We start from the raw sequence: 12,672 nt of genomic DNA on the forward strand, positions 1-12,672 counted from the left end.
TTAACGCCATCCTCCAAAACAGCCACCTTGATCCTTTTTCCATATTGCGAAGTTTCTTCCTTGTCTGTATGCGTCAGCCGTTTGCGCTCGATAATTCCACTTGGTGCTTCGCTGCGACGTCCCCCAGCATACTGACATTCTCTTCCTTAGAGAAAGTAACCTTCTTTGCATGCTTCAAACATTCCGCAGACATTGGAAAACCTACCGACGTCATTATTCTCTGAACTTCTCAATGTCCAGAGCTCCTGCAGCTCCCGCCTAGTGTTAATCAACGGAGTTGGTAAGTATCGGGGGGAGGGGAGAAGGGTCTGCTCGCTGGCCGCCGCGCCAGCTGGAGCGGACCCGAGGAATGCAGTATCTGCTGATGCATACGCCGTTCAGCGCTGGGGCCGACCGTCATTCATCCCCCCCTTCACAATCTCCTTTTGTTTTTAAATTATGGATTGCGTGGTGGGGACGCGCCGAACTGGGGAGGTCAACCGTGTTGCCTTAGGTAATTCAGGGCCGCCGAGTGCTGCATAGCCGATCGCGTGGCACAGGCTGTAATTGTTGTAGCTGGTATGGAAAGGGTCGCCGGTTCGCGTCTGTCCCCTGATTTTTAAATTAATTAATTCCAGGGCCGCCGTGCCTCGTGGGTACACAAAGGAATTTTTACCACAAAGGAATTTGTGGCGTTTTGGTTTGTACTAGGGCCGCAGTTAATATCAGGGCCTCCGTGCCTCGTGTGTTCGTAATGATTTTTTACCACGAAGGCATTTTTATGGAGGGTTCGGTCTGCATTAGGGCCATCGTCCTGCAGTTCTGTGCCGCGTGTACGGAAAGCAGATTTATATGTTCCCAATTTTATGTTTGTTTAGCACAGCCACCAGTGGCTCAAGTGGTAAGAGCTTGGACTTGTTATGCTGGAGACCTGAGTTCTAATGCAAGGTGGGGAGTCTCCTGGGCACGTTCGTTTTTATTATGGCGCGCCGCTGTTTATGTTTGTATCATGGCCGTAGCGGGGGCATCCTAACGCCATTCACCTCCCCCCACTGCACGCCCACCACCCAACCCACCAGTAGCCCCGGTATTGTGTAGGCCGGCACCTCCCCCCAGCCGCCCCTCCCCGGTCCCGCCCCCCACCCTCTCTCCCGTGCCGGCCTACCCTCCTTCACATTCCCTGTGCGCTCAATAATAGGCGGAGACAAGTTGTACAATTGGAAATGTTAATGCCACGGCAGCTTTATTTTGCATAAAGTCTTGGAGTTATCTTACATGTGATCCGTAATTCACCACACCACAGGTTCTTCTACTCCGTGTGAGGTTACCTAGGGTCGCCCCCCACCCCCTCCCCGTCGTGCAGTCGCCTCTGGGGTACCCCGGCCCTGTCTATCTTCTCTCTACCCCGTGTTCATCTGTCGTTGATTGCCGCTTGCCCCCATCCATATTGTTTGTTTCTCCTCTTAACTTTGGTCCATTGACCCAAACTGCAGCTCTGCCCGCCCCCTCCCCTTTCTGCGTCCCCCAGTTCCCCTTCTATCTAACGCAGGCCGCACCTTGGCGCCTGGCAAGTTCCTATACAGACACCACCGACAGTGTCCCCACATCACATACATACACCGGGCCGGCCCCGCCCTCCGGTGCCGACCCACCACCACTTTCTCCCTGCCTAAAAAGTCATCGTCCTGCGATGTCCATATGTCTTAGTGTCCCATACTACTGAGACTCACAGTCCCAACTTCTTCTCTAACACAGCCTCTACTCGAGACCCTCATCCCCCAATTCCTTCCCCCCGGGGGGCTTCCCCTTGTATACCTTTGTTGTATTTTGAGCTTCGTTCTTTTGATCCCCCCCCGGCCCTCTCTTTTGGGTTCGGAATAGTTTCCAAGACCCCTATCTCCCTCCCCTTTTCCCAGGGCCTCCCCTGAGTCTAGTACTCCTGGGGCGCCGTAAGGTCTAATCTGTTGGCTGTGCATTCCCCTATGGGCCTGACAGCGCTTTGCTACAGGGATCGCAATGTAACTCCGCCGGGCGACCTGAAAAGGAAGCAGATTCATTACAACACATTTCTTCATAAAGGGAGGGCGGGTGGGAAAATACTTCTGGTGCTACACGTGGGAGGGGGGCAGGAAGCCGGAGGAAGTGATCGTTCCTACGACGATCCTACCCTTTTGTAGGGTCTTCCCCCCCGGCTTCCTGTCCCCCCCCCCCAAACAATCCCCGGTACCCCCAGCCACTTCCGGGGCGGCCCCCTCCCCCTCGACCCCCCCCTCCCTGCCTTCGTGAATTGGCCCCTCCCCCCCTCGCCCCCGTGGGCCACCAGGAAGCTGAGGCTCGGGGGGGGGGGGGGGGGCAGGTCTCTGGCCCGGCAGCCCCCACTAAGGGGCGGCGCCTGCCATGCCGCGTCCCGCGGCGCATTCGCCCGCCGTAGCGGGGGCATCCTAACGCCATTCACCTCCCCCCACTGCACGCCCACCACCCAACCCACCAGTAGCCCCGGTATTGTGTAGGCCGGCACCTCCCCCCAGCCGCCCCTCCCCGGTCCCGCCCCCCACCCTCTCTCCCGTGCCGGCCTACCCTCCTTCACATTCCCTGTGCGCTCAATAATAGGCGGAGACAAGTTGTACAATTGGAAATGTTAATGCCACGGCAGCTTTATTTTGCATAAAGTCTTGGAGTTATCTTACATGTGATCCGTAATTCACCACACCACAGGTTCTTCTACTCCGTGTGAGGTTACCTAGGGTCGCCCCCCACCCCCTCCCCGTCGGCGTCGTGCAGTCGCCTCTGGGGTACCCCGGCCCTGTCTATCTTCTCTCTACCCCGTGTTCATCTGTCGTTGATTGCCGCTTGCCCCCATCCATATTGTTTGTTTCTCCTCTTAACTTTGGTCCATTGACCCAAACTGCAGCTCTGCCCGCCCCCTCCCCTTTCTGCGTCCCCCAGTTCCCCTTCTATCTAACGCAGGCCGCACCTTGGCGCCTGGCAAGTTCCTATACAGACACCACCGACAGTGTCCCCACATCACATACATACACCGGGCCGGCCCCGCCCTCCGGTGCCGACCCACCACCACTTTCTCCCTGCCTAAAAAGTCATCGTCCTGCGATGTCCATATGTCTTAGTGTCCCATACTACTGAGACTCACAGTCCCAACTTCTTCTCTAACACAGCCTCTACTCGAGACCCTCATCCCCCAATTCCTTCCCCCCGGGGGGCTTCCCCTTGTATACCTTTGTTGTATTTTGAGCTTCGTTCTTTTGATCCCCCCCCGGCCCTCTCTTTTGGGTTCGGAATAGTTTCCAAGACCCCTATCTCCCTCCCCTTTTCCCAGGGCCTCCCCTGAGTCTAGTACTCCTGGGGCGCCGTAAGGTCTAATCTGTTGGCTGTGCATTCCCCTATGGGCCTGACAGCGCTTTGCTACAGGGATCGCAATGTAACTCCTCCAAGACTCTCTGCGGGCTGCCGGCGGCAGAGAGTTCCCCCATTTTTTCCTTCCTGCATCTCCTACCCTCACCCGAGCCATCGTGGCCAGTGCTCGCCGAATGCAGACATGTTTGAGTATGGATAGAGGAGACCGATTGGTAGGAATGAGAAAGTTACACATACCCTAGCGTGTCAATGTTTGTGGGAGGGGGGACGCACAGTGAGGAATCGGCCCCCCCTTAACACGCCCCCCCCTTGTGGACAGTCCCCTTGTTGAAATCCCTCCTCCGCATTGCGCTTTTTCCCTTAAACTCCAACGTAATATCCACCTGAAACATTGACTGGCCCCACACTGGTGTTTGACCCCTTTAACGAGAGTGGATGCTGCCCTTTTTATATCCCCTCCGGTGGTTAAAGTGTACGAAAAGAAGTAGTAACAGTGCTTTACAGAGCGCATATTACGTGCCATATCCCCCCCCCCGCAATTGGTACGACATGCACCAACCTGCATACTGCTGTGACTGTTTCCATTATTCATCATTTATGCCTGCGCACCTAGTAATCATGCCTTTATTTACCCTGCTCCAGTGGGGGTTCCGTTCCCACTAGCCCTACCGGGATTCTTAAGCAGTATCCAAACATCCGTTTAATCGTTGCCCCACGCAGACTGCCCCTTTATTTTAAAATACACTGTCACACCCCCAGTTACATCCAAACTGCTTGCCTGGATGAGAGGATCCGTATAATCCAAGCCGGGCCCTCCCTCGCGCTGGACACCCACGCGCCTTCGCATACCTAACCGCACCATAGAAGTGGGCTGGGGAGGGCGTGTAACCTAGAAAATGATGCTACAAACCAACCCGCCGTGCAAGCTCTGCTGAAGCTTATATTCCTTAACAACATTGCGCAGCGCAGTGGCTATATTAGCACATGTAAATTCCAAACGGTTGCCCATACTCGAGGTGAGTATCGAGATGCACATCCTGACACGCCCGTACTTATACGCCACACACTTCTGAACATCATGCCTGTGCCAAGCGCCCGAATGGTGAAAAGCACTATGCCCACGAAAAACCCCTAATGGTTTTATATTCACGCACCAACTTCCAAGCGCTTTGGGGAAGGCTGGCGTATGGGCTGGTCACTTCTATAACTCCCCTGTTCGCCACGTGGGGATCCGAGACCCGCACGGGATCAATTGCTGATACTTACCGGCCCATGTCATAACCCATAGCGGTCCCCTGGAAACGTGGCTCCTTACTAGAAACGTCTCCCTGCAGAGCAACCCCTGCGCACACTAGTGTGCCATCCGTACTACTCAAACAACCCCGGTGCACGACAGAATCTTAAATCCCGTGCTGAGGGTGGAAGTTACGTGCTCCCGATGCCACCTCCATTCTTCAACGACACCAACTTAGGCACAGTAACATGCAGAGCTATCTGACCTGCCGAAAACCTGGTGATTCTAGCTTTAAAAAGATCTGTCCTCCCTCAGCGGGATTTGAACTCAAGACTGCTGGATGGAGGGGTGCTGACATTGACCACTAGGCTACCAGACTGCTAGTCTAAGCTGCGCCGTTGTTGACTTGCTAGAAAACGCAGCCACTAATGTGCCGCATTTTCACCCCCGTTCCAACCTACCCGGGAAACGCATGTAAATTACCCCGCCACGTGCTTTCCAACCATTGCTGGGGCGGGTTGTCCCACCGGGCAGATCAGGGCCTGTACCTGACCTCCTGACCGCCTGCGGACCCTTGGCCCGCTCCCTGATTGCAATCACGACTAGCCGGTGCACCTTACGCCCGTAAACCCACTGTCGGCATTGAATTCGTGCCCGGCTGCCCATCAACGCTCTCTTATTGGAAGACATTAGCTGCGCACTTTATTTACAAAAGCACCCCTTTGGAAAGTCTTTTATTTTAACAGCTATGAGGCGATAACAACACCTGTTATTAGTATAGTGCTTCGTATGCGCCTACAAGACTCGCAAAGGAGTTTATGGCAGGAGAGCACCCAGACCGAGAGCTAAAACAGACTTCGTGTCCAGGTTTTCAGGAATCCCCGTATTGCCCGACACCGTGCATGTGTGCAGTGCCCCCCCACACCCCTTTTCCGCATGTCCCCCCAAAGTTAGTAAGGGGAGTAGCACTCCACATTCCCAAGTCCCCCAAGTCCCCCAAAAGTGCGAGACTCAAACCAAATGCGCTTTTAAATATTCCTTTGAGGCGAGGAAGCGCCTTGATGCGACTCGGCTGGCGCTAGATGGATATTTCTTTCCGTTCCCATATTCGTTGTATACAAACACACCCCGAGTGGCAGCAGGAAAGATATTCCAGAGGGTTACTGGACTGTGGGGTACGAGTTTCCCCTGGAGTAAACTTTCACCCACAATGAAAAGCAGGGTTATCGTAACATGCCAAATATCCAGCGCCGAGAAGCGCGGGGCATGTCTCCGAAGATGCTAACAATATCGTTTCGTATCTCATTGAAGTACATAGTAATGGCATGTCCCTTCACCATACACATATATCCAATCCCCTTCATTACACATATAGACCCAACATTATACATATATACCTCTAACCACATTAATGCATGTCTTGACATAACATATGCACCCGGATTCCTATTTAGAACCCCCTGCCTCTTCCCCAGATTACCCAAGTTCCAATTCATGGAACACTTGCCCGGTCCAAACCGACCCTGCACTGCCGACACAACCCCTGATTCATGTAACCGTGCAAAGTGCATTTTTGTCACCCTGAACCGGGCAAATATTCCACGAATCGGTCTCCGGCGTTTACTTTTCACCAGAGAGGCAGGGGACCGACGCAGCAATAACATGCAAGAACTCTGAGATATCGACAACACAAGAATAACCCGCACGCGTTTCAACGCAGGCTCCACGCGCTTTATAACAAACATTTCCCCATTCAATATAATCCATTATGGGGGCCACGACCTTTCATGCCATGCACAAGCGCTTTATAACAAAACATTTCCCCATTCAAAATAATACATTATGGGGGCCACGACCTTTCATGCCATGCAATCAGAATCAAGCAGCAGGCCTCGCCCAACGGACCAGCCCCTAGCACGACACGCGCGAGTAAGGTCAGATACATAGCGCCTGCAGACGCATCTTCACAGTTTCCAGCCCCCGAAAGTGGCACTAATCCGCCCCTCCTGAGCCTCTCAGCCAAATGCATGCCACCCTTAGAAAAATCGCTTTTTCCCTCTGGGCCTGCGTTCGCGTAACTGAAAACACACAGCGCCTAGACATAGGCTACCGCCGGTTTTCAGCGCCAAAGCGACAACACGGCTGGGCTTCGATGCTGGCTGGTAAAGTCACATCTAGAGCCCTTGATGAACTGAACGTGGGCTGACCGTCCCCAAGAAACAAGGTCGGGTCACAGCGCACTTTAAACTTTTTTTTTTTTTTTTTTTTTTTTTTTTTTTTTATAACCCCCGAGATTCAGTCACGAAAAGCGCAGAGGCTAACGCACATCGCATAAGGCGCTGTCACCAGGACCACTAACTCACTGACCCTGAGGCCACGCATCCCACGATTTCACTCCCCAAACCAATCAGGTCCTTCTATCCATCAGAGGCTTTGTGCCTTCTTTCTTCCCTCTACCTTTCCCAGTCCCTGCATCGCTCCCGCTCTGCCCCCCCCCCCGACGCCCCCATAGCCCACCGACCCACTCTTTGCCAAACGAATGTCCGCCAAATAGACCCCCCCACCCCCAGGGGCAGTTCGCTATAATCCCGGATTAAAAGCATTCATTGCAAACTCCCGCCAGTGGCATAACACAAGAGCCTAGACACACCCGCTTTCGGCGCTATTGTGGACTAGACTGTCCCCGACTCGCCGAGCAGCGCTGTCCGGATCCCCCCTGTGGGCCAACTTACCATGCTTCTTCTTGTGCCCCCGTGGGAGGGGGGCAGGAAGCCGGAGGAAGAGGGTTCCGTTCGAAAAGCGGAACAGGGTGCTGCATCTGCATTAACCATAATAGACAAAATCGACGTTCAAAACGCATACTACCTAATTCGTACAACTCTGCAAAACGCACCTGAACCGCAGATCCTCTCTCAGCATTTCCTATGCAGCACGGCGGCCACTTTAACCCCTGAATGCCCGGAAGCGCGGCACCGGTGCAATCCACCATGACAAACCTGTCTGGGCCTTTGATAATCCGCCTTGACATGCGCAAAAAGACATACGCCTACAATATAACCACGTCTATCCTTGTAAACACAGGCCGGCTTGGGTAACGGCAAACTAGTGTGTCCCCTTACTGCCCAACCTTGCCAGCCCCTCTCACCCAAGGTCACCCGACTGCTGGCTAACCCCATGTCGCAAGGCAACCCCGTACACTAGTACCATTTGGCCCGGCATACCTGACGTACAGCAGGAAACAGTGGGAGTTCAATGCTCCCCAATAACTTGTTGGAACCCCCTGCTCTCAGCAACTCGACACCCAGCCGACTGTACTACTAACCTTTTATCCAATACTGGCCCTTGCCAAGCTTATTACGCCGCTCCTTACCCGACGCACCATCCTGGCTGCATCCTTATCACTGCTCCGCTGGAACCCCGATAAAACCGGAACCCTTCATCTTCTGGCTGGAACACTTCCTCTTCTTGCTTGGGAACAGCAACACGAACAAATACTTCTGGTGCTACACGTGGGAGGGGGGCAGGAAGCCGGAGGAAGTGATCGTTCCTACGACGATCCTACCCTTTTGTAGGGTCTTCCCCCCCGGCTTCCTGTCCCCCCCCCCAAACAATCCCCGGTACCCCCAGCCACTTCCGGGGCGGCCCCCTCCCCCTCGACCCCCCCCTCCCTGCCTTCGTGAATTGGCCCCTCCCCCCCTCGCCCCCGTGGGCCACCAGGAAGCTGAGGCTCGGGGGGGGGGGGGGGGCAGGTCTCTGGCCCGGCAGCCCCCACTAAGGGGCGGCGCCTGCCATGCCGCGTCCCGCGGCGCATTCGCCCGCCGCAGTGAATATTAGCGCCGCGTGCATGTATCAGGGCCGCCGTGCCTCATGTGCCACCAGGAAAGGTTTTATCTAAAAGAAAGTTTTGGGGCATGTTCTGGCTGTTATGGGATGGCTTTCGAAACGGGGGATGTTAACAGGGCCGCCGTGCAGCAGGGTAATGAAGATGCCTTACATGGCCGGCTCTTTGTATTATTAAGGCGCTGTGCCGCGTTTATATTCAAGAGCCACACGTATCGGGTCTGTTGAAGTAGTTTGTATTATGGCCACCGTGCCGCAGTGATGTGCTGCAGTTATGTGCCTCGGGTACTAAAGCCTCCAGTGGCTCAGGTGGTAAGTCCTTGGTTTTTGAGTGCTGAGGACCTGAGTTCTAATCCCCTGTCTGCTATCTCCAGGGGATGTATTGCCGATTATTATGTTCCGCATTTTATGTTTTTGTGCCGCGTTGTTCTGATTATATAATGGCGCGCCGCATTTTATGTTTGTATCAGCGCCGCATGCATTTATCAGGGCCACCGGGCCTCGTGTATCCACTGGGGAAGATTTAACGGATAGGATCTCCGTAGCCCAGTGGTTAGCTCTTCGGTTTAAGGCATGTTCTGTCTTTATTGGCCGCCGTGCCGCATTTGTGTGCCTCATGCGTTTGTGCCGCGTTTATTTCAAGGCCGATTTTTATGTGGTTTCTGTTTATAGGATGGCCTTCGAACTGCTGGGATGTTAACAGGGCCGCCGTGCATCAGGGTAGTAATGATGCCTTACATGACCGGCTCTTTTTATATAAGGCGCTGTGCCGCGTTTAATTTCGTGAACAAAGAATTTCTGGTGTTTGAAGTAGCTTTTCAGACTTTTGCATCCCGGCGGGCCAAACTCAAACTTTTGCATCCTCCGATACCCAGAAGGTTCATAGCACTATAATAGTCCCAAAAATATTAGTATCTAACCTGACGAGTGGCACAGCGAGTAGAGCAATGCTTTGACATCCATGCCAGAGTCTGCTGACGTGGGTTCCGATCCCGGCGGGGCAGCCATTTGTCCTTCCGGGCTCGATGGAGGAGCGCCACACACCGTGGGTAGTGGTGGGACAGCGCACAAAGATCCGAGGGTTCACAGCACCATAGAAGTGCGAAATTATTATCTAAATTGGTTGGGGGTTCGAACCAAACCGCAGCGCTCTGTACAGGGGGGTTTGTAGCCTTTACAAGCGCCAATTGTCTCGCCTGTCTAGTAAACAGGAGATCCTGAGTTCGGTTCTCAGCAGTCCCCGCTTCTTTGTTAGCAAAGCCGCCAGTGGCTCAAGCGGTAAGGGCTTGGGCTTGTAATGCCGGGAGACCCGTGTTCTAATCCAATGTCCGGAACCTAAGGGGCATTTTAAAAAGATAATAATTTTTCATATTGTACGATAGCTGTTGGGCCGCCGCGCCAGTCGTACGCACGTTTCTTTAGCGAGATTTTAATATTCTGGCACGCATACATCTTAAAATGTTTAAGAGGCCGCCGCGCCACGTGCAAGGAAATGCTGGTGGTTGGTTGTAGTTGGTCATACGATAGTTGTGGCCGATGCGCCACTTTTAATAAAATGCGGGTTGTAGTTTATATAACATACGATAGTTGGGGCCGCCGTGCCACTGGTAATTATTGCGGTGCAAACCCGTCTGTTTTGGTTGTAGGCCGTGGAGCTTATTTGAATGTTTAGGTGCGTACATATTTCAAACTGTTGGCGCTGCCTCCGCGCCACGTGTCATGGGATGCTGGGTGTGTGTTGAATCTACGATCGTTCGTTAATGATTGCTGTACAGCCGCGGTGCAAACCTGTACCTTTAGGGGTGGTAAGATGTGGTGCAATTTTCAATGTTTAGGCACCACTGGGCCGCCGTGCCACGTGCAATGAAATGGGCGTTATGGTTTATCTGACATTTTATCTTTTCTTGGCTGCCGCGCCACTTGTACCGCTCGCCGTGGGACATGTCGGTGGGTTTGGCATGCGTTTATTATTCCGCGCCATTGTGAAGGATAAAGAGTTTTTAGAGTGGATTCATTTATTTGGCGTATGTTATTGGTCCATCTGTTTCGAGTGATGAAAACAGGGTGGGGGCGTTAACTGGGATTACACGATGATGCAAGCCAGAAGGGAAGCTCAGTGGGTGCAGCGCTTGCTGAGGCGACCTGTAGATTCTCTACAGGTCGCAGATTTGAAACCCGAGCAAGTCCGAGGCTGCCTTTCACCCTCACGAGGTGGATGAATAAGGACCACCTTTGGTTGGGGGAGGTATAAACGAGGCCTCGCGTTCAGCACATGTTTGGTTATGTGTGGCTTTATATCAGTGTGCCATATAATTCAGCCACTTTCCTTGTCTGGCCGCGATTGCGGAATATTAACTAGTGTGTGGCGCTGCATTGCTATGTATGCCCACTACCCTCTTTCAACAATGGGACAAGCACCGTGCATCGGTATATTTCAACCACGCCGCAAGGGTGAATGGTTGGTGTTATGCCCTCATGCTGCATCGGTCAGAGACACTGGGTTCAAATAAAAAACCGTCATTGCATGGACGATTGTGTGTTACTGCTTTGGAGTGCCATGCAAAGGTGTCTTAGCCGCTCATTACAGGCACATTGTCCCGAGCACCGCAGAAGGGAGTGCAATTCCCAAGCATGTTAGACTGGTGTCCTAAGTGTGGCTTTACTTGGGCAATGTCTCATATTTCAGCGCAATTTCCTTGTCGGGTCGTGAGTACGCTGTATTGCTAACTATGCCACCCCGCCACCCAGACAATGCCGTCTGTCAGGCATAAGTTTACCATGTTGCCCCGTGGTTCCCTGCTCTCCGGGAAAGGCTGCATCGATCGGTGGGGCTCTAACTGCCATTGATGTGGGGTGGATACTGGAAAGGTTTGCCGCATGGGCATAGGTGGGGCAAGTTAGCTTATGTTTCCTTCCTTCGTTTTTACTTTCCTTCGTTTACTTTCGGCCGTAGCCCCAGCTTTCAAAAGAGATGGAAGTGGAATTTATAATGTAAGGTGGAACGAATGGATCTCAGAGCTGCCGCCATAAAGCATAAGTTTAAGGTCAAAGATTAGGAACCTTTTGTGGGATAATACGGTTTCAGGCTTCAAGGCTGAAAGACAATGGATCCCGGCAGGGACAAACTCATCCTTTTTATCCTTCCGAGGTCGATAAATGAGCACCACACGCTGGGCAATAATAAGCAGCGCTCAGATACCGGAGGGTTTGTAACGCTATATAAAATGCTAAATTAATTTATTTTGAGGGTGCAGCCACAGTGGTTAATGGTGCGGCACAGATTTTTCGGGACCATTTGGTGCAGCACCGAGGTTCACAACCTTGTGCGGCAGTCACTGTTGATGTTCATGAAGCGATTGTTTTGTTAGAAGAAAAGGGACCAGTCAGCAGCCTGTCGCCTAGGACACCATTTTTAGGTTCGGCGTCCTCTTGGTCTTTGTAAATTCAAGGGGTTTACGATTTCACTTTGGCTGGTGGCCAAGCTGCCAGGTATTATGACTGAACAATGTAGTTCAGGCAGGCTGGTCGCCTTACTGGTCGGCTGGTGGGATTAAACAATGATGGTGTTAGGGGCTCATAAAGGGAGTTGCAAGAAGGGCAGAACAAAAAACATAATGGTCCTGGAGATGTTCCCCATTGTAGTCGCATTGTTGTTGTGGCCTAGGATTCACAAGAGGTTTCGGTTTGGTCCGACAACAATGCAGTAGTCCAGGCCATTAACTTAGTCTGCTTCTTGCCCAGCAATGTTGAGCTTGCTCAGAAAACTAGTGGAAGTATGTTTATATCATAACATTGAATTTAGGGCTCGACATGTGCCGGGCACTGCAAATGTTGCTGCTGACGCTCTTTCTCGCTTTCAGTGGTCCAAGTTCCGGAATGCCCACCCGGAGGGCAAGCTTGAGGGAGCACAGTTCAAAAAGGAATGGTGGCAGTTGGTGGTGTGGACAGGGCACTCGCAGAGTTGAGTGAGCGCTCACTCATGCCCGGATTAAGATGCAGATACCAGCAAGGTATGGTAAGTTCAAGAGGTGATTTCTTATCTACAGTGTGAAAAACAGACCGCGGAGGAACAGGTACACACTTTAGTGGTTTGGGCGCACTCAGAAGGATTGTCAAAGAGTTGGGCGGCGTCGCACCTGGCGGCGGTTGCCTTCCACTCCAAGTTGGAGGTGAGGGGTGATCCCACAAAGGGGTTTTGTGTGCGCTCGGCATGGAAAGGAAAGGCTGGGCCCGTTCGGAGCCAAGGT

At 52.9% G+C, this 12,672-nt stretch overlaps 2 long non-coding RNA genes across 2 annotated transcripts in view; one reads left to right on the forward strand and one right to left on the reverse strand.

Annotated features, from left to right (window-relative positions):
• Positions 1-8,164, reverse strand: part of LOC138511589 (uncharacterized) — a 42,517-nt gene extending 34,353 nt beyond the window's left edge. The window contains exon 1 of the long non-coding RNA XR_011280636.1: positions 7,318-8,164. This is a non-coding gene — a long non-coding RNA (uncharacterized lncRNA). The remainder of the gene's footprint in view (positions 1-7,317) is intronic.
• LOC138511588 (uncharacterized) lies at positions 206-12,402 on the forward strand. The gene is made up of 2 exons (XR_011280635.1): positions 206-280; positions 12,286-12,402. It is a non-coding gene; the product is annotated as an uncharacterized lncRNA (long non-coding RNA).
• Positions 12,403-12,672: the final 270 nt, after the last annotated feature.

Source organism: Ambystoma mexicanum, chromosome 6p (genome assembly GCF_040938575.1).
Source record: "Ambystoma mexicanum isolate Mex_15411 chromosome 6p, UKY_AmexF1_1, whole genome shotgun sequence".
NCBI classification, from domain to species: Eukaryota; Metazoa; Chordata; class Amphibia; order Caudata; family Ambystomatidae; genus Ambystoma; species Ambystoma mexicanum.